General features: G+C 38.3%; 1 long non-coding RNA gene across 1 annotated transcript; it reads right to left on the reverse strand.

Moving 5' to 3' along the window:
* Positions 1–346: 346 nt before the first annotated feature.
* LOC112647126 (uncharacterized) lies at positions 347–6,118 on the reverse strand. The gene is made up of 3 exons (XR_003128110.3): positions 6,074–6,118; positions 2,443–2,534; positions 347–1,152 (listed from the first exon to the last, which is right to left on the reverse strand). It is a non-coding gene; the product is annotated as an uncharacterized LOC112647126 (long non-coding RNA).
* Positions 6,119–21,576: the final 15,458 nt, after the last annotated feature.

Genomic DNA, 21,576 nt, shown 5'->3' on the forward strand with positions numbered 1-21,576 from the left:
AGCTCAGTGGTCACTTTCTTCAGAAGGCCAATTTTTTTTTCCAGCTGTAAATGAGCTGTCCCTTATTTTGGTTCTTGCTGCATTGTATTTTCACTTTCTGTGTGTCCCTAATAACCTTCTTTCTTATGTTCATCTACTTCCCCATCCATCCATCCATCCATCCATCCATCCATCCATCCATCCATCCATCACTTACTATATACCTGTAAAGTTCTAGTCACTCTTATAGGCCTTGGGGATACAGAGATGCAGAGACGTGGTTCCTCCTCCAAGACTTCATAGAGGGTCAAGTAAGTAAACAAAATTTTTCAATACAGCTATCATTCTTTATTTTTTCTCTAGCTCAACACGTCTGAAAGTTGCATTCCTATCATAATGGCTCATGATGGCTGTGATTCTGGTAGTTGGTGAGGACTGGTGGGAGGTAAGAGGGGGGAAAAGGGAGGCGATGTGCTTCCCTCACCCAAGAATGGAGATGGGGCCCACCTGAGGAGGGCAGGTCTCTTCTATCCAGCCCTCCTTAGGTGGGGATTAGTGTGAGATGTGAGCCATAGAGGGAAGTGCTTCCCCACTGCACTTATTGCATCCATGTGAGTGGTATAAGGAAGACTTGGGGGAGGTGATGCTTGAATTCAATCCTGAAGATAAGTTCACTTGGTGAGTGCAGAAGGGAAGGAGGTCAGGCAGTGGGCATGGGTAGCACCTGAAAAGAACTGGAGGTAAAAGATGTGTATCTGTGTGTGTGTGTGTGTGTGTGTGTGTGTGTGTGTTTATGCATATAAGGAGTCTAACATGGTTATGTCAGAAGGCAATGGGGATAGGATTGAATGGTCAAGAGCATGTCCATAAAATGACATTTTTAAAAAATCACAATTAAGGATTTGGAGAATGGGGACTATGTACCTTATATCCATTATTAGGCTGATCTACCTGGGGGCAGAGATTTTAATGCAGTCCATATCCTGGTGTGCCAGACTCCTAGAACACTCTAGATGCTTCAGAATTGCACTACACTGCAGCTGTAGCTTGGATATCATCTCATGTCTTTCATTCTGGGCTGGCCAGCTTCTCAGGGCTGTGAATTTCAGGAGAAAATTGCTGGTTCCTGGGGACACCGTGGACAGAGAGGCACTTGGCTAGAAGTGAGAGGGTCTGTTTGGAAGAAATAAAGGAGGCTTAAATCCCTTATCACAATGACACTTATATACAGCATTCCTTCTCTGAATGGTATCTGTTCCTGTTTACTTTCTTCCTCGTAGCATTGAGCTGGGCTGCATTTGCTATTTAGGCATAATTACTATTTTATTATTATTTTTTTCACAGTTAAGTGGAGCATTTGAGCACAGCTGAATTGCTCGGAGCCTCGGTGGAAGAAATCTATTAGTGGTATGGCTTGAAACAATACACAAAAGGCCCCTGCGTGTGGTCTGCCCTCCACGCTTTCAACTTCCTTATGTGGAACAATAAATCTCCAAGTCAGCTAGAATGCAGAGACTCCCATCCAACGAGAGGAGAGCTGCATTTTTATCTTTTATTCATTGGCAGGAACATTAGCTGTAGGAGGTATTCAAATCACACTTTTATTTAAACAAACACAGCTGGATCGCAGCCTCTTAATATAGCAATTCTCTAATGAAAAATAACAACATAGTATTTATCTCTTTTCTTTTGTGTGACTCTCAATTTGCTAAAATTAGGCAGACTTCAATCCCATACAAAATTGGCATGTTTTCATGACCAGAGCTCATCGCAACTAACTGCAAAATTATAATGGGGATGTAATTATAGGAGGGCATGTGAAATACACATCCTTTTGCTGCTGTAAGCTATATGGGGTTATACAATTATGTTGTAATAACATCATTTATCTTAAAGGAGTCAGACAGCTGACTTCATTTATTTAACTTGAGCACTCCAATTATGTGCTGTGTCAGTTTAACATAAATGTCTTGCCCAAAGAACACGGTGTAATAATAATGGTAATAGCAATAATAATAATAATAACATACATTTGTATGGAGCACAAAGAGTTTTTACAATTGTGATCTTGCTGGGACCTCCTCACTGCTCTGTAGGGCAAGCCTCTAGGCCTGTGATTTAATGTGCTCCATTTTACTGGTGAGAAAAATGAGGTCCAGAGAAGTAAAGAAAAGCTGTCAAGACTGCACAGATAGTAAGCAGTGAAATACAAGCTTAAAACTCAAGTTTCCTGACTTGATGTTCAGGGATCATTCTTCTGCTTTCATCAACAGGACTAGATTTTGGACAATGTGACCTGTTCATTCTCATCTCTTATCCTATTTAATCTAATGACTTTTTTTTAAGGCATATAGAACAGTCTGTGGTGGTGGGAATCACAGAGATTAAACCTGCAACCTTGGGCAAATTAAATGAATTTTTTAGATCCAGGATTCCTTCTCAGAAGAAATTAAAAAACCATACCAACAACAACTGAGCAGATGAGCAGAGTCAAGTGAGAAAATCCTTGAAAAGTACATGGGTAGGTCCTCAGAAAACAGGTTTGTTCTCTTTCCCTGCAGGACAAGAACAAATTCTTTCACTTTACAGGTGATGTAATTACTGTACGTTTTGCTTAACTGGCTTGCCTAACTCACCAAACTAGGAAGTGTCAGGGCAGTGACTGAAATTCATGTCCTCCTCTTTCCAATCTACCTGTCATTATTTATAATCATAGTGTAATGTATTTAATGCCCTTATCATCTTTCAGCTTAATTTTTTTTTTTTTTTTTACAAAAGTTACTTGCCTAAATACCTCAAGATGGAATAAAATACTTGTCTTTTATTTGAACCAAAAATCTTTGGGCTCTTTGCTTGAGTGAGAGAAAGCAAAAGGGTGGAAAGAGCAGGATTTGGAGTCAGAAAGCTGTGTTGAGTTTCTAGAAGCAGTGATGACTAGCTGTGTGAAATTATGCCAATCCTCTGACTTCTTTCAGCTTGCGTTAGCTCATTGATAAATGTTATTTCAATTTGAACTTCCTAAAGGAAACCTGAAGTTGAGTGAGAGAAGAAAAAATCCTGTAAAACAATGGACTTTGTTTACCCCATACTAGACACCTGAGTACATTATTCAACAAAGACCATCTCATTTAACCTTAGAGGATGATGTTTTTCCTGTTTAATAGGCAAGGAAATGACGATTAAAAGATTTATCAAAAAATTATAAGATTTATATTTGGGTAAGTTCTACTTAGTGGTTTGGAGGACTTCATTTTTAAGTTTCCTGAATAATTATTCAGGAATGGGAGTAAGTGGGTGAGGTCTCTTTGGATGCTTCCAATTTACAAAATGCAAAGTTTTATAAACTTTATCGTGATTCTTAGAGGAACCATCTAAAGATATGATTTCTATAACTGAGTCAGCAAGGATGGAGTTTCTTAACTTAGGAAACCTTTACTTAGTGAAATCATTCCAAGTGTCTCACCTAATCCAGCCTCAGCCCAAGGGTGCAGAGGTTTTGCAGGTGGGTGGATGGAGGCACAAAAAGATGAAATGACTTTGCCAGAAAGGACTGGAACAAGATTTTAGATGTCAGTTCTTCCCCCTGCCTTCATTCTTTCTCTCCCTATCACACATCTCTACTTATCCACTTATATACTTAATTTGCTAAGATTTGAATTAAAAAAAAAAAAAGTCCTCCACTTTCGTTGCTTTCCAGGAACTTGTAGTGTATCAGGTCAAATACCCAAGGGAGAGAGCATCACAATGAGACTGTAGCAAGACAGATGCTGTGCCAGACCTGAGTCTAATGTGGGATCTAAGGTGGGAGCTATCAGTTCCTCTCAGAGGGTAGAGTCAGGGCAGCTTCACAGATCAGGAGTCCTTGAGCAGATTTTTTTTTTTTTGCCAGATGCTTTTGTTAGTGATAGAAAACCTATATAAATGATTTAATCTCAAAGGACCTTTATTGTAGAGACATCAGGGTGTTTATAGTAATCAAGGAAAGCTATGTGGCCAGGCACAAGGAAAAATTTTATCTGAATAAACTTTTACAACTTTTATCTGAATATTAACAAGATGTCTCTTCACCTCTCGTCTCTGCCTCACTCTTGCTGAAGCCTGGCAGTCTCTGTCTCTTGGTGTTTGTCTCAGGAAGTATGGGAACTGACACTTGCAAAGTTTTATAGCTGATAGCTTCACTGAAAAGAAGCTGCTCCAATGAATGGTCCACATGCCAAAATTCTGAGGCCAAAATTTCTGGGGAAAAAATGAATTGGTTCACTTCCAGACCAATTAGATGTAGTATGGGACAGGGATACTTAGAAATAGGCAGCTTCCATAGGAGCTGTAGTCAAGGAGTTGGAAGAGGCAGTTCCCAAAAGAAGGGAGGTAGGATCAGGTTACTGATTCAATAGATTCCGTAGGTGACTCTCAAAGTACAGTTCATGGGTCTCAAAGTCCTTTTAGGGGTCCATGAGGCCAAAACTATTTTCTTAATAATCCTAAGATACGACTTGCCTTTTCTTTGTTTATTGTGTTGACATTTGAGCTAATGTTAAAAAGCAGCCATAGGTAAAATTGCTGGTAACTTAGCGTGAATCAAAACAGTGGCATCAGACTGTCATTGTGCTTGTTAGCACCTTGCATTCACAGCTAAAAATGCCAGTCTAATTTAAGAATGTCCCTAAATAAACAGTAAAGCTGTTAATTTTATTGAATATTAACCCTATTTACATGACTTTCATTATTTATTTCTTATATGCCAGATTAGTCATGCCATAGTTATTTGGGTGCATGCTGAAGTAAAAAAGCTGCCTTGAGGAAAAGTCATTGCACAGTTGTTTGAGTTGCAAACTGAACTAGCTTCCTTTACTCATGGAACATAATTTTTATTTGGAAAAAATAACTTATAGAAAAGGTATGGCTCTTCAGATTTGGGTGTTTGGCAGGCTTATTTATGAACAAAGTAAGCCTGTTGTTATTTCAAGAAAAACAACTAAAAATACTTGTTGCTGATGATAAAATTTGAACTTTCAAATAAAAATAAAAATTTTTGAAAACCTGTAACCAGCTCCTTGAACTTAATAGTTCCTTATGACTTTTCTGATGAGATTTGTGATGATAGTAACAAAGTAATTTTTTATTATAGGGTCAATATATCAACATTTGGAAGATCCAATAGCTAAACCAGTATTTTCCAAATGACCCATGTGTTGATGCTACGAAGTCCCTGGGTAAAAGCCCCATTCAATGTTGACCAATAGATTTTAATGTAACAAAGTATGAAGACCTACCTTGGTTTAATAGGTTTCAGACTCTACCTTGAAGTTATCCTTTAAGTCACCACTTACTGAGTTTTGCACAGATTCAAAGAATAATATCCACAAAATTCTCTAAATTTACTTCATATACTTCAGCCAAAAACATATCAAAATAGATTGAATGCAGATACAAATATGAAATCTTTTTTAAGCCAGAAAAGTATTCTATTAAGCCAGACAACAGAGAAATTTATAGAAATGTAAAACACTACTACTCTTCTCATTATGTTTTTTGAAAAGATAGTTATTTTTCATAAAATATTTTATATATGTTACCATATATTCTTGTTTATAAATGAATTAATATGTATTGAATACTATTGTTACTTTAAACTTCTAAATGATAAATATTAATAGAATTATTAATATTAGCAAATAATTTTGTGGTCCTCAGTAATATTTTAGAGTATACTCTGATTCTGAGACCAAATGTTTGTTCACTACTGCCATTGATACCCACTGTAGTTTTTAAATACAGATAAGAGCAAGTTAGGTGGGTGAGAGATGGAAGAGCATTCCAGTGGAGAGACAAGGAGGCATGAAGCAATGTGGTACATTCAGGACTTTATGCTGATGGGAAATGGAGTATGTGGAGTGTATTATGAAGAGATAAGGGTGAAGAAGAAAAGGTCTCTACCAGACAATCCGGGGCCTTTGAAAGATTTTAAGTAAGGAAATGATATGCTTGGATTTGGATTTAGACATGACACCTGTTGGCAGTGTGGAAAAGGGTAGGTGCTATAGATAGAATATTTGTGTTCCCCCCCAAATTAATATGCTGAAATCCTACCCACCGAAGTCATGATACTAGGAAATGTGGCCTTTGAAAAGTGGTTAGGTCACCAAAGTGGAGACATCATGAATGGGATTAGTGACTTTATCAAAGAGAGATTCTTTGCCCCTCCCACCACGTTAGAACACAGGAAAAGTTCCATCTATGAAACCAGAAAGTGGTCTTCACCAGATATTGAATTTGCTGATGTTTAATCTTGGACTTCCCAGCCTCTAGAATAGAGAGCAATACATGTTTGTTGTTTATAAGTCACCAAGTCTGTGGTACTTTGCTGTAGCACCCAGACTTGACTAAGACAGTAGGCAATGGGGGGTGGGTGGGTGGGTGGGTGTGAAGGGTTGGTAAAACTAGTGACAGAGAAACAAGTTAGGAAGTAGTTTAGCACAGAGAAGATGAAGAAATGAATTAAGATAATGGTGGTTGGGATGGAAAGAAGGGCTGTGTTGTTGAGATTTTTAGAAAACAGAATTGAAAATGTCTCAAGGGAGGCTATATAGAGCAGATTTCATAGCTGAAGCCATGTAAGAGGTGGGAGGTTAGGTTAGATAATATCTCTAGTATTATTTAACATGGATGGTCTTCTAGTATTTAGACCAGTTCCCAAGGTTTATCTTTGAAAAGTTGCAGAGTCAGGTAGGGTTGGGTTTTGCTGTACATAATAGAAAATACTAAACAATAATGACTTAAATAAGAGAGGAGTTTGTCTTTTGTGGAAAAAAAATATTTGGGGCCATTTTCTATTTCACTACTGTTAACATATTGCTTTCATTCTCAAGGTCACCTCATTGCCCAATATGGCTGCTGGAACAAAGTCACATCTACATTCCAGGTTGGTAGCAGGAAGAAACAAGACAGGAAAAAAAAAAAAAAAACACTCAAATTTTTTGCTTTCTACTTACTTGTCATGACTTAGATCTTTTAAACGTTACCATGTTTAGCTGTAAGAAGGCTAGGACATGCAGTCTTTTAGCTGGGTTCATTGCCATCTCAAGAAATATTAGGGTTTACAATGAAAGTAGGGAGAAATGTTTATTGGGTGACATCCAGCAATCTTTGTCACAGAGGTCTAGATTTCTGCCTTCTCTTCCCAGAAATGTTATCATCTAGATTTTTTTAAAACCCTTTCCTTTTACCATTAGATCTTCTGGGAATGAGGATACCTACTTTTTTATTTGGAGGTCTCTTACTTGGCAACTCTTAAGTTTTCATAACAGAGAGAGAATTGAGAATAAAATAAATGAGTCTATACTATAGTATAGCCTCTCTACTGTTCAATTTATTTTCATATTTCACTCCAATCCCCCCTACACACTGTGGCAAGATTAAGTTTTCTAAAGCATATTTCACATCATGCTATTTCATTTGTCAAAAATATTAATAATCCCTCTTAGCCCTACTGAACATTCACAAATGCCCACCAAGCATTCAAAGTGTTCTTGGTTTTTTTTTTTTTAGCAAAAGTAGCATTTCCAGGTATACTTCCCATACCGTATGCTTTAGCCAAATGTGACCTAACCTCTTTGGGAAATCTAACCCCTGTGGTTTATTCAAGTTGCTTTACTTTTTAGAATTCTAACTATACACCTATATGGGCCAATGAAACCTACAGAAGATACAAAGGTTTCCTAAGTTCCATTCCCCTCTCAACACTATCCTTTGATGAGACATCCTAAGACTCAACTATGTAAATATTACATCACATGTTTTATGTTTAAAGAGCGTGTTCCTTCAATCAATGTTCAACCTTCCGTAATACTCTTAGGGAATGAAAATTTGCTTAGAAGCACAAGAATCTGGGCATGAGCTTAAATGTATACCTCTTATGCAGAGTTCTATTTTATGTTCCTAACTTGAGCCCTGCGTTTACAAAATGGACAGTTTTTGTTGTTGTTGATATTATTGTGTTGTTGTTCACTGTTATCATGTGTTCTTCCTTTGACCTTACTCTTAACAAGTGCTTTTTTTGCCTTGAAAGAAGACATCTCAGTGTCATCTGCACATACATCTTTCTCTTTTATCTAGCATATGTAATTAACCTTACAAACTAACCATCAACAGAAATAAAAGAAGTTGGAGGATTATCAAGTGCCCGGGGTTCCTTATTAATATGGGAAACTTTGTGTTCACATTGGCAGACCAATGCTCTCATTTGCTCTCCCTTCTTTGAAAGGTACTAGGGAACGCAGGCATTTAAGAGATGGTTTTCATGGTTTACTCTGTAAGTATGTGGTGGGAACACCGTGGACTAGGAAGAGGACACCTGAAATCTCCTCTCCACCTTTGCCTGAGATCCACCGTACAATGTAGTATAAATGGAGCAGGCGGTTGACTCAGAGACTGATTCAACTGTGTGTACTATACAATTTGTAGGACAGTGACATGGTGCTACATAGTCCTATTTAAAAGTTACATTTTGGGGATCCCTGGGTGGCGCAGCAGTTTGGCGCCGGCCTTTGGCCCAGGGCGCGATCCGGAGACCCGGGATCGAATCCCACGTCGGGCTCCTGGTGCATGGAGCCTGCTTCTCCCTCTGCCTGTGTCTCTGCCTCTCTCTCTCTCTCTCTCTCTCTGTGTGTGTGTGACTATCATAAATAAATAAAAATTTAAAAAAATAAAAGTTACATTTTGAATCTGAATTTTCTCATCAATCTGTGGAAAATGGCACCTATAGAAAAGTGTACTTTCCACCTTGGCAACGATCCTTTAAGAAAATCAGAGCATTTACTGTTAATTGGTACCACTTAAAGATTAGATATGTTAAATAATTAATATTATTTTCTAACTTCAAGGTAAGGATATGTCATTCTGAGATTCTATTCTATTTCTCTTGGTTTCTGCTTTATTATCTATAGAATAGATGTATGATAATGATCTTGTATCACTAGTCAGTTTGGAGCACTAAATGAAATAAAAGATGTGGCAAATTCTGGCATGTGATAAGTGTTCCCTAGGGGTTGGTCTTGAGAAATATATCTTCACCCTCTATCATTCTAGATTTTCCTCACCTTTGCCCAGTTTTTCAGCTAGTATGGTTAGTTGCCTGGTAGAGTAACACAGACCTTCAGCCCTGATTGAAATGAGCCCTTAGTTTCCTAAGTCTTGTTGGGTTGTGGTTGCTGTCATTGCCCATCAGAAATTATTACTTGGCATGGAAATATTAGAAGACCTTTCAATGAGTCTCTTGAGTTCATCCTACAGTCTTCCCTGCTGCCCTCACCATGTAGTGACTTCTTTGCCTAATTGGTTCACTAGCAAGATGTGCCCAAAGTAGCCATGTCACAATCCAGTTCACTGAAACAGTTATTGACTTTCTTCGTGGGTATGTTCCCCATCCCCAAGAACAAAGTTGGGGTGGTGGTGGTAGGAGTTATGATGCTGTAAATGGGTCTTTGGAAATGAGAGGAGCCATACCTAAACATCCACTTCTTGATGCCTGACCTGTGTACTGTAGCTGTTGCAGACATAGTACCACATTCTTGATTTAATGTATATTCTGTATTCTGGAAGTTGGGAAGCAAGACAAGATGATGTGTTATCCATTGCTTCATAAATGCCACAAATACGGATCCTAGATCTTTTAGGAGTTGCATCCACTTGCCTCATGAAATATTTCTAGTCAGGATACACAAATATTCCAGGTCTCAGAAAATCCCAAAAGAAATGAGAAGGAAAGAGATTTTATTTGCTTGGCTTGGTCCAATTTCATTGATTTCATTGGTTAACGTTAGCACCACTGGGAGTTAACTCATGCATACTTCTTGGGTGTTATATCATCTATTCCTTTGATAAATTTTTACTAGCAGTATAGTATTATTAGTACTGTTATTATCATTATTATTACTGTATATTAGGAGAAGGGTATATAAATTTACATATATGTCTATACAGCTATCTTTATCTGTCTATATATATCTATCATAGTAAATACAATGACAAATATATTTAATGGGAATGTCAGAGCACTGAGTAGAAAAAATTAATTCTCTTGGGGATCAGAGGAGTTAGCTAGCAAAAGGGAAGAGGGCTTGCTTGGAAAGTGAATCTCAGTCGCAAAAATAGCATAAATAAAGACTGAATCAAAATACAACTTAAAATATGCAGAAAAGCAGTTTACTACTACTAAAACATGAAGTGTAAGGCAAGGCTGTCAAGTAGGGACAGTATCGTATAGGTACATAGACTCCTGTTGAGAACCTTCAAATCCATTCAAATGTTGGTAACTTATTAAGTTGTTACCCCTTCTGTGCTTCAATTTCCTCTTTTTCATAACAGGAATAATAACAATATCTGCCTCACGATTGTTTTGTTAGGCAGGTAGTGGGGATTCAGTTAATGTTAGCCATTATTATGCAGCAGAGAGCCATGAAGCATTTTCAGTGGCAGAATGACATGGTCAAATTTATGACATTGGCATAGAGAATGGATTGGAGAGGGTTAGGGCCAGAAGCAGAAAGAGGAGTTATTTGCTGATATGATATTGTAATAACCCAAAGGGTGATGGTTGCTTAAAATGGGCCGGAGTCAATGAGAAAATAAAGGAAATATCTAGAAGGCAAAATGGACAGGATGTAGCAGATAATTGATTGGAAATGGCAGATATGGGAGAGGGCTGACTCAAAGAATATACCCAGTTTTTCAGCTTGACTTGGGTGACTCAGCAACTGTGATGGAATTAAGAAAGTTAGGAAATACAAAAGGGAAAGAGAACAGAGTGGAGTTTTAAAAAGGAGGATGTTAGTACTAAGCTGGAGAGGGTCAGTAAAAAAAAAAAAAGACAGATATACATCCATTTCATTTGCATTAGTGATCTTAGTAATAGTACTTTCAGAGAAGTAGTCACTATTTTTATCTCTTCTTTATAGAAAATAAAAAGGAGGCTCAGAGTTGTTGTGAAACTCCTTTAAGGTCATATAACTTGTTAGATCCAGCATCTAGTGCAGGCTATTCATTCACTAAATATTGCAGCAGCCCTAGAAGCAGCAACAAAAAACACTTACTGAGTGCTTAGCATGTAGCAGGCACTGTACTAGGTATTGGGAATCTAAGAAAAGTTATGCACAACTCCTGTCTCCAAAGAGCTCATGGTTTTGGAATCCATATAAAGAGACATTGTAAATTTGTAACAGCTATGTTCAGAGTAAGGGACAGTGGATACAAAAAGGGTGCTTGTGCTAGGGATTTGCTAAGGGCTTTAAAGTGATGAAGTTGTTCAGCTGACTCTTGGGTGGGGTGAGTTGGGGAAGAGGGGAAGACAAGGAGCAATTGCAGGATTGGGAGCAGCAAGTGCACAGGCAAGGAGGTGAGGAAGAGCCCTGCATCCCCAGGAAACCACAAATATGACTAGAGGTAAGCTGCAGCTGCTTAATGGGGGGGTTGGGAAACCATGGTCGGAATATTTTTCTTCATTTTACAGACCAGAAATCCTGAATGGGTTGGATTTAGAAGGTCTGAACTCTTACTCATAATTTTCTACAGGTCTATGTAGTCTCAGAACCTGAAGGAGGAGTTTCAAGAAGGTAGTTGTTGTCTGTGTCAAATCCTAAAATAGAGACACATCTTATTCTTCTCAGTATAAAATTATATTTTATAGGAAAAAAGCCTGTGTAATCTTAAGATAATTGTATACTTCCTACTCTACCAGGCAGTTAGTGTAGGTTCTCTGAGGATTAGATAACTAGATGTGTAAGAGAGTTTATTGGGGGAGATGCTTGCGAAAGCTAAGTGGGAAGGGAGTAGAAGTAGGCAGGAAGAGCTTTCCGGCCATAATTGAAGTCTAACACCTGTTAATGGAGAAAACAGAAGGACTGAGTCAGAAGATGCTCAGACTAGAGCACTCCTGAAAATGATTTGGCTAGGCTGATAGGGAGCTGCCAAGAAACAGTTGCCCATTTGAGAAATACCGTTTGGGGCGTTAATGGCCCCCCACCTCTTAGCCTTTTCCTACTATGCCCAGTCATTGTCTGAGAATGGCTCAGAGGAAGCATGACCTTAGCACGAATACCACACCAAATCCAAAGATGAGGCCACAGGAGGGTTAGAGGGTTAGAGGCCACCATGCCTAGTCTTACTAAGAGCTGTCAAAATTGACTCTGTCACAATCATAACCCTCCTCTTCTCAAGCCCATGTAAGGGAGCATAGTGTTTTCAGTTGTATGCAAAATACAATATTTCTTTAGAAGAAGTGCCCTTTTATCTGAAAGCTAGGAGTGGGGGTAGGAGTGAGAAGTAGTTGTAAGTTACTTGCAGAGACTGGCGTAGTTATAAGATGTGGAGACTGGCATTTTGCTCCCTGGATGAATGGACTTATTGAGCTGAAGAGCCTTTAGCCTTATTTGGATGTTGTCTGGGGAACCCAATGAGAAAGTTTTTGGGAGAGCTTGATGAGTGAACCTGGAAGGTGACAGGTTTAATTGGTCTAGAGAATGCTCTCTTTTTCTTTATGGAGTTTCTTTCCTTTCTTTCTTTTCTTTCTTTTCTTTCTTCTTTCTTTCTTGTCTGGTTTTGTGCCAGTACCACACTGTGTTGATGATCACAGCTTTGTAGTACAACTTGAAATCCGGCATTGTGATGCCCCCAGCTCTGGTTTTCTTTATGGAGTTTCTTGAATGTAGGGTCCTTGCTGGAGCAAAATGAACTAAGAAGCCAAGGGAAGACTATAAGGTTATCCGATAGGGAATAGAAAAATAGTTGTTTAGTACTAAGGACAATGAAAGAGAAGACCTCCGCATCTCACAGTGTTCCATGTGAAGGAGCCCAAAAGGTAGAAAGATGGCAGGAGCTACCGAGCTGGCCAGGAGACTGCCAAACATGGTGACATCCACCAAAAGAGGACATTTAGGGAATGTACTATTGGTTGTGGCTAACGAGACATGACTGTTTCTCTCTGAGGAGTTCTTCAAGATTGGAAGAGGTGAAGAGAAAACCAGACACCTTTCCAAGAAAGCCCAAGATATATCTCATCTCCATAACATTCACTATATCTGCCACCTACTAGCTGTAGCTGTGGATAGTTTACTTAACCTCCTTATCACAGCTCTCTCATCAGTTAAATGGGTTAATAATCATAACAGATCTCATAGTATTACTATATTAGTACATGTAGAATTCTTAGAACTGTCTTGTGCATTCTGTATTTTATCAGTTTTCAGAGACCATCAACTGTTAGAGTCATCATTATTTTATGTACCACTAAGAGAGAAAACAATGCTTATAATTAAACCATGATACATCATTAATTATAAATCACATTGCTATTTCAGAAATATTGGGTAATGAAAGAATATATTTTAGAATTTATGAAGTATGGTAATGAATGCTCAAGAAGCATTATATATCATTATAATTATAGTTATTATTTGTTATTATTATTTCTGGAAACCATTAGGAGAGGATAAACTAGACAAAATCAGAGTACAATTAAAGATGGCTTCCTTTTCCTGATAATGCGATCAGTTATACACGATTACCCCTATTTTCTCTATTCTTCTTGGGTCCTTATCAAACCCTGGAATAATTAGACTCAGAAGATGCTATAGAAGACTATGTATTCAGGGCATCCTTTTATGGTTGTGCAGATTGTGTACTGGACAATTAGAAGAATGGGTCATATGGTAGATTGTATGCAACTTGCTCCCTGGAGTTGAGCATTATATATCCTGAATAGATCTCATAGCCCAGCCCACTCAGCTTCATCTCTGACCTACTTTGGTAAGCCAGAATCACAGCTCAAGGCCTAGCTGGGGAAAGGGAAGATAGGAGCTTTAAATCACTTTTGAGAATAAAGTTTTAAAATATATTTCAGTCATGAAAAATAACTAGATATTATAAAACATGCTGAAGAGGTTGTAAAGAAGTTGGGAAGGTTGATTTATCAGAATGTGGTGGTGTTAATGGCAAAAGGTTAAAATATATTCGTGTTTTTCTTACACCTTATTGAGAATCCCCAATAATCTGGTTATGTAAAATTGAGAGGAAGATATGTTCCTGACCCAGAGGAACCTCCATTCTTCCCAAGAGAAACAGACAAGTCATAATGAGCTAAGTGCTATTGAAGAAGACAGTTCTAATAGGTGTGAGAAGGAGATAGGATTAGTACTGGAGGGGAGTAGAGAAAGAAGACTTCTTTGGAAGGTGGACATTTTGAACCAGTCCAAATCATGGTTGATGGAATCCAAAGCCATGTCTGATTTCTGTAAATGGTGAAATAAGATAGTTTTGAAGAAGGGCCCTTTGGCATTGTGTGTGTTATGGACAAAATGTTTGTGTCCCTACTAAAATTCATATGTTGAGGCCTTAGCCATTGGTGCGACTATTTGGGAGACAGGGCTTGTGAGGAAATGACAAAATTTAAGTAAGGTTATTAGGGTTGGACCCTAACTTGATAGGACTGGTGTCCTCATAAGAAGAAGAAGAGTGACACCAGAGAGGTCTCTCTGTCCATGCTCAGAGGAAAGCCCCTTGAGGGCAGAGAGGTGATCTGAAAGCCAAGAGAACTCTCTTTAGAAACCGGACCCTGCCTGACCTTGATCAGGCACTTCCAGTCTTCAGAACCATGAGAAAACAGATTTCTGTTCTGTAAGCCACCCAAGCTATGATATTTTGTTATGGCAGCCAGGATGCTGTGCCTGCTCTGTTTGACTAATTCTAGCCCACAATTATAATTTTAGCCTGTAATTCCTCAGCCATACACAATAGATTAGTTTTTGCTTTGCTTTTTAGCCATCAAATCTCCTCAGACCCTTCCAACAGTCCACTGAGAATAAGTTATTGTCCCTCTTTCACAAACGAAAAATGTTAAGGGTCAGAGAGTTTTAGCTAACAAGTTGCTCTAAGTTCATTGCTGTTTTTACTCAAATCCAAATACTGTTTTAAAGTCAGTGCTAGGGTCAGGACCTTGTCAACCCTAAATCACAGCAGCTGTATATCCCCTCTTCAGCTAGAAGATAAGGGCCTTCCTTCCTTGCTCCCTCCCTTCTCTTCCTTCCTTTTATTTTTTTAAGAGCAAAACTTCCAGAATTTTAGCAGATCTTTGAAGCTGTAATACCATAGAGTTGTTGACTTTTTGGGGAGGTGGGTAGGAGAAGCACTTATAATAACTCAAAGAATGATCCCAGAACATATCTGATATATCTTCTATTCAAACTATTCTTTCCAAGGATGTGTTTTCTGAGTAATTATATATATATATATATATATATATATATATATATATATATATATTTTAAAGATTTCATTTATTTACTCATGAGAGACAGAGAGAGAGAGAGAGAGAGAGGCAGAGACACGGGCAGAGGGAGAAGCAGGCTCCATGCAGGGAGCTCAACTTGGGACTCGATCCCGGGTCTCCAGGATCATGCCCTGGACTGAAGGCAGCGCTAAACCGCTGAGCCACCTGGGCTGCCCCCAAGTAATTATATTAAAACATCAATTAGAAGCCTTATCAGGTATGGTAATGCCTCAGGTGCAATTTCGAAAGTGTAATTATTAGAATGTAAAGGCAGCCTCAAAACCATCAAGCAAATTACATCAGTCAGTTGTGGTGTTGCAGCAAAAACAAAGCAATGGGCATTTTTGAAACTATTACCTGGAAACTCTTGTTCTGGTTGATTTGAGAGTCCAATATCTATAGCACAGCTGAGAATTCCATTTCTGGAGGGCCCTCCCACCTGCCCGATGACTGATCAGTAATCTCCAAACCAACCTACACAGCCTGTCTTTTAGCACTTTTGCCTCTGACCCACAGAATCACAGCAGGGTCCTCACTCCTTCTGTGAGGCCACAGTTCTGGTGAGGCTCTTTGCTAATCTTCTCCTGCTATGTTTTTTTCTTGCCATTCTTCAAACTGTGTTTAACATTAATTTGTCATCTGGATTGGTTATTGATCGCACTGTAGCACACTGAGGAAATGGCTGAGCAGCTTCACACTTTAAAAAGTTCTCCTGCTTGAATTTACAAAGAATTTTAGTGGGTCTGAACTGCCGGGGTAGAAGGATTTAAGGGAACAACATTACCCTGAGAATAGCAAGCCATGCGCATCAGCATTTTCCAGGTGAAAATGAATGAGGCTCCTTCTAGTTATGTGGCTATGTGCCATTTACAAAATACTTTCTCATACAGGATCTTTTTTTCTCCTTTTCTCTCTCTATTTCAGTCCTTCTTTCCTTCACCCCCTTTCCTTCTTTCCCTCATGCTACTTCCTTTCCATTTTCCGTAACTTCATTCCCTTCTTCCTTTTCTATATTTCCGTACCTTCATTCCCTTCTTCCTTTTCTATATTTTCTTTTCCTTCCCTTCTTAATTTTTCTTTCCTGCAAACATTTGATGACTGCTTGGCTCAGTGCTGAACACCATGTGCATTCACAACTGAAACATTAGTGTCAAAGAGGTCAATGTTTTTGAGATTGACAGTAAGAAGTGATTCTAATAGAGATCGATAAGTGATCTAGCCAAAGCACAAAATGTTTTCTAGAAGCCTCTAACTCCAAGTAGGCTGGGTGCCAGGGAGAGGGTGAGATTAGGAAAGGCTTCCTGCAAAAGAGTGACCTGTGAGCTACTTCTGAAAGAAGGAATTCAATTTAGATAAGTGAGAAAAGGAGAGAAAAAGTTTTCTAGGAAAAGAGATCAATAATTCAAAGGGTTGTAGATAATATTTTGCATTTGGGAAAGTACAAATACTTAGGATTAGCTAGCACTGAGGCTAAGGGAGGTGGTAAAAGGATCAAGTTGAAGGTCAGAGAAGGGGAGGATGAATGGGCAGATAGGAAATGGTGAAATCACGAAAGCTCCTGTGCCACATGAAGAAATCTAGATTTGTGTGTGTGTATTCTAGTAAAACTTTACTCATAGACACTGAAATGGGAATTTCATATAGTTTTCAAATGTCATGAAATATTATCCTTCTGTGATTTCCCCCAACCATTTAAAAACATTAAGACCTAATAAAATAATTTTTTTTAACGTAAAGACCATTATCTCATGAACCATTTAGGGGTGTGCTGCAATTTGCAGACTCCTGCCTTAGATCTTTGCTGCCCAAAGTGTGGCCCTGAACTAACAGCATTGCTATTACCAGGGAAGTCATTAGAAATGCAGAATTTTGAGTCTCAACTCAGCTCTCCTAAATTAAAGAAGTCTAGTTTAATCCTGAAGGTGACAGAATGTTCTAAGAAAGCCGTCTGGATAAACTCTAATTAGCTTTTTAAGTCTCTTGTTTGCCTTCAAGATGCAACCAAATGTTCAGAGTGTGGTTGCATTCTTACACTTCACCTGACCTCCATGCTGCGGCTGCCTTGCAGTGTCGGAGAGTGGTTGCTGAATCAGCACTGCAGGGAGGAGCGTGTGTAAGGAACATGGATTATTCATGGGGCCTGTGCACTGTTCCAGGTGCAGCCATGATTGCCGTGGACTGGGACCATTTGTAATGCAAAGGCATGGCAAGAAAATCCATTTTCTCATTTTCAGAGCCAATTTTATCTTCATGCTCCTGCCCATGTTACAAATTTAGGCTGATAAAGTGAAACAGGAGGCAGAAGAGCAAAATGAAATTTCTGACGACTGTTTGCAAAAGGAATTTTTAGATGCCAATTTATAAACTCCTTTATTTGGAAGGAAATGGTTCAGAGAATATATCTTGAGGCCTTGTGGTATAAAACAATGGAGAATGAGTTTTAAAGTCAAGTCTATATTTGAGTTTTGTGACCTTGGACAAGTCAGCCAGCTTCTCTGTAACACAATTTCTTTATCTGTAAAATGTGAGTAATGATGCTATGGGAGGTAGAATTATTGGCTCCAATTTTTTACCACTTCCTGTATCCTCGACTTGTACCTTGTGACTGCAGTTGCTCCTAAAGCAGGAAAATCCTGTCTTTGGCTTTGAGTGTATCATATGATTTGCTTTGGCCAATGGGATGTAGAGGAGTGGGAGTTACAGTGTGATAACCTTAAAGTCATCAGGTGATTCTCCTTCCTTCTTGCACTTCTACTATTTCTGGAAGATATTTCTAGGGTTTTATAGTGCCCTCTGCCCATGCTCCAGTGAAGCAATGGAATGCAGCTGTGTTGACACTTTGAGGTTTTTTTTTTTTTAGGCCACTGAGATCAGCACCAGAGTCATATCTATAGAAATGTAAGATAATAAATTTATGTTGTTCTTTTTTTCTTTTTTAATTGTTCTAAGCACTAAGATTGTGATAGTTTGTTATCACAGCAGTAGAAAATGAATACATAGCATAACTTATTTGTGTTTAATGAATATGGATTTTCTTCTCCCTATATTCATTTTTGAAACAAGTGGATTTAACTCTGTGGAAGAGCAGTTTGTATATAAACGTAATAACATTATTGAGAACAATGCACATAAGATGCAGTCAAATGTTAGCTATTCCATAGGGAATAGAGTGTTCTTTAGTCCACAGAGGAACTATGATAGAGGCAGTAGTGAAAAGTGTTGGACATAATTCTTATTATTTTTCCTGGGAATCCCAATGCTCAAACTTGTAACTTTACTATAAAAAGTTTAGAATCTTTTGTTATAAACTTGTATTTTCCTGAAAAATAGTCACAGTTTGAGGCATTTTCTCAAGTCTCAGGATGTTAAGAATTGTCCTCAAATATCTCAGAGGCTATCGTATGGAAGCAGGAGCAGATTTGTTTTCCGTCTGTGTGATCTCATTAGGTAGAAGGTTCAGGGAAGCAGAAGAAGAATCACTGAGTTGCCTAGAACCCCAGTCTCTTTGCAAGGAAACTTATGAACTATAAAATGAGCATCATAGATATGGTGGAATGTATATTTTTAATCCCTAAGGAGATGTATTCAATCCACAAAGTAGTCTCATTAAATAATCAAAGATGTAGAAAAAGTTATATCCAATTATTTTGTATTGCGGCACTGTTTATAATGGCCAAAACAAAATTAAAAAAAAAAAAAACAAACAAAAGGAAAAAGAACCTAACTGTTCATTGGCTAGAGAGAAAGTTTGAATAAATCAACACACATCCGCTTCCTGGGTTATTACACAGACATTAAATATTATTCACTATGATGAACTTATATGACATAAAATGCATGGTATAATTTTATTTTATTTTATTTTATTTTTCATGGTATAATTTTAAAAGCCAGTAAGTGACAAAAGAAACTATAGAAAACAAAACTGTGCTCGGAAGGTAGAAAAACGATGATGAAATATATTTCACTAATAACAGATGTTTTCTTTTGAGAGAGTAATTCTTCTCTTTTTACTCTTCTATTTTGTCAACATATTTTCATAATGTACAAGTGTTACTTTTGGACTGAGAATACGTTTTTTTAAAAAAGTGGTAAAAGGTGCTCTCAGAATTTGTTTCTCCCCCCATACGTTTGTATTGTCTCCAAGGGGCTCCAGAGTCTTCACTGTGTTCATACATACACTCACTCAAAAAACTCACGGCAAATTATTCAAAATAACCCATTAATTTATACAAATAAATACAAATGCCAAAAGAGGTTCCATCCTTATCAAGTACTTATCATATATTAGGCAGGAAAGTGTTAAGGAGGTCTTTCATTCCTTTATGAGTGGTAGACATAGACTATTAAGTACCGTTTTCTGCGTGTTTACTCTATGCTGGTGATTTTACATATATTCTCTCATTTATCCTCACATCTGACATGTAAATTAAGTATTATATCCTCATTGCCAATATAAATAAATTACAGCTTATCTAAGGTTTCCCAAACAGGTACCTGCCTGAATAGGAGTAGAAGCCATGTCTGTTTCTAAAGCCTCTTTCTTCCTTGGTACCCCATGCCATTCATGCAAAGAACACATAATGCATTGTTTTCTCTTTCACCAAAACCATTAGCTTTGTCTTGAAGGTGGTTGAGACTTCTCATTTATGTTATGTTCCTTTATGACTCCCCTGGAAGTTCGACAGTGGAACAGGCCAGAACAGCTTAAAGCTGGATATCATATCTTCAAAGTGTTAGGATTTCCCCACTGTTTTATTCTCCTGACCTATTTTCCCCTAGGCTCCATGTAAATACACTATTCATAAGTCATACATTCTCTACTCTCTAAATGGTGTTGGACAGGAGTTTATGATGCACTACTTCCTTGTAGGACACTTGCACCTGTTATTCCAGCAGATTGGTTACAGGTGATTTAGCCAGGGGTGGATACCTGGCTCAAGGGCAGTTAAAGGACTAGCATAATAGATCTGTTCAACAGCCTTGTTAATCACCAAATGAACCAATTAGACCTGACTTCAGTGAACTTGACTAGGATACATAGAGGAAAAGATAATGATTAACAATGAGGACAGAAGCCATAAAGCACATACAGGATGGGAGTTACTGGATGTTTGGGGTGATAGAAGACATGAGTACCAAACTGAGTAAATAAGGAAGGAAACCAGCCAGGAATTTGTTGGTGGTAGCAGGAGAAGAACGGTTAAGTTGGGACACCTGGGTGGTTCAGTGGTTTGGTGCCTGCCTTTGGCCTAGGGCGTGATCCTGGAGTCCTAGGATCAAGTCCCACATCCGGCTCCCTGCATGGAGTCTGCTTCTCCCTCTGCCTGTGTCTTTGCCTCTCTCTCTGTGTCTCTCATGAATAAATAAATAGAATCTTGAAAAGAAAAAAAAAAAGAATGGTTAAGTCATGGGAATAGTGGATATCAGAGAGTGCTGTTGATGTTAGCTGCTGATGCAGCAGCAGCAAAGGCTGGTCACTAGAACGGCCTCCCAGTTCTTGAGCAAGCTTCCATCTACCTGGGATCTGCAGCAGTGGAAACTTATTTCTCTGTGCATTCTTAAACAAACAAAAAAACTTATGAATATAATGTGTGTGTGTGTGTGTTTATTTTTGTCATTTGAAAGAGCCTAACCATTAAATTAAATCTGGCTGAATGGTTTAAGGTCTGTCATAGAGTCCAGAACACTGGCCACATTAAAAGATGGGTAACTGATAATGTATAGCCAGGAGAGCTCCCTTCAAAACCACCGATTCTGGAATTTGTCTTGCTTGGGGAAGAGTGAGAAGTGAGAAAAGAGTAATATTACTCTTTTCCACTTTTTCCTAAACCTCAGGCTTTCCTATTTGGCGTTTTTCATTAATGCAGTGAACAGTTAATGCAGGTAGTAGTGTAAATACCTCAGGCTATAGTCTTATCTGTCTCCCAAACAGGCTTGGTGACATAGGATTGAGAATTTGAAAACGGAAAGTCATGCCCTGTTGTGTCCATATTAGCTGTGTGATTCCTGGCAAGTGGCTAAGTTCTCTGGGTTTCAATTACTTCTTCCATTAAAATAAGAAGAATAATAGCCCCTGTCTTCTTAACCTCTAGGATTGCTCAGCAAGCTAAAAAAGATAATAAATCTGAAAACTATGAATAATTTAAAGAGCTAGTGTTTTCCTTAACACCAATAATGACACACTGCTAATAAGCCAGCTTCTGAATTTGAAGAGTTTTAGTGAACAGTACTTAGATTATGAAACCTCAGCTAGGCAGGCTCAGAAAGAAATGGAA

This window comes from Canis lupus, chromosome 5, assembly GCF_003254725.2.
Source record: "Canis lupus dingo isolate Sandy chromosome 5, ASM325472v2, whole genome shotgun sequence".
NCBI classification, from domain to species: domain Eukaryota; kingdom Metazoa; phylum Chordata; class Mammalia; order Carnivora; family Canidae; genus Canis; species Canis lupus.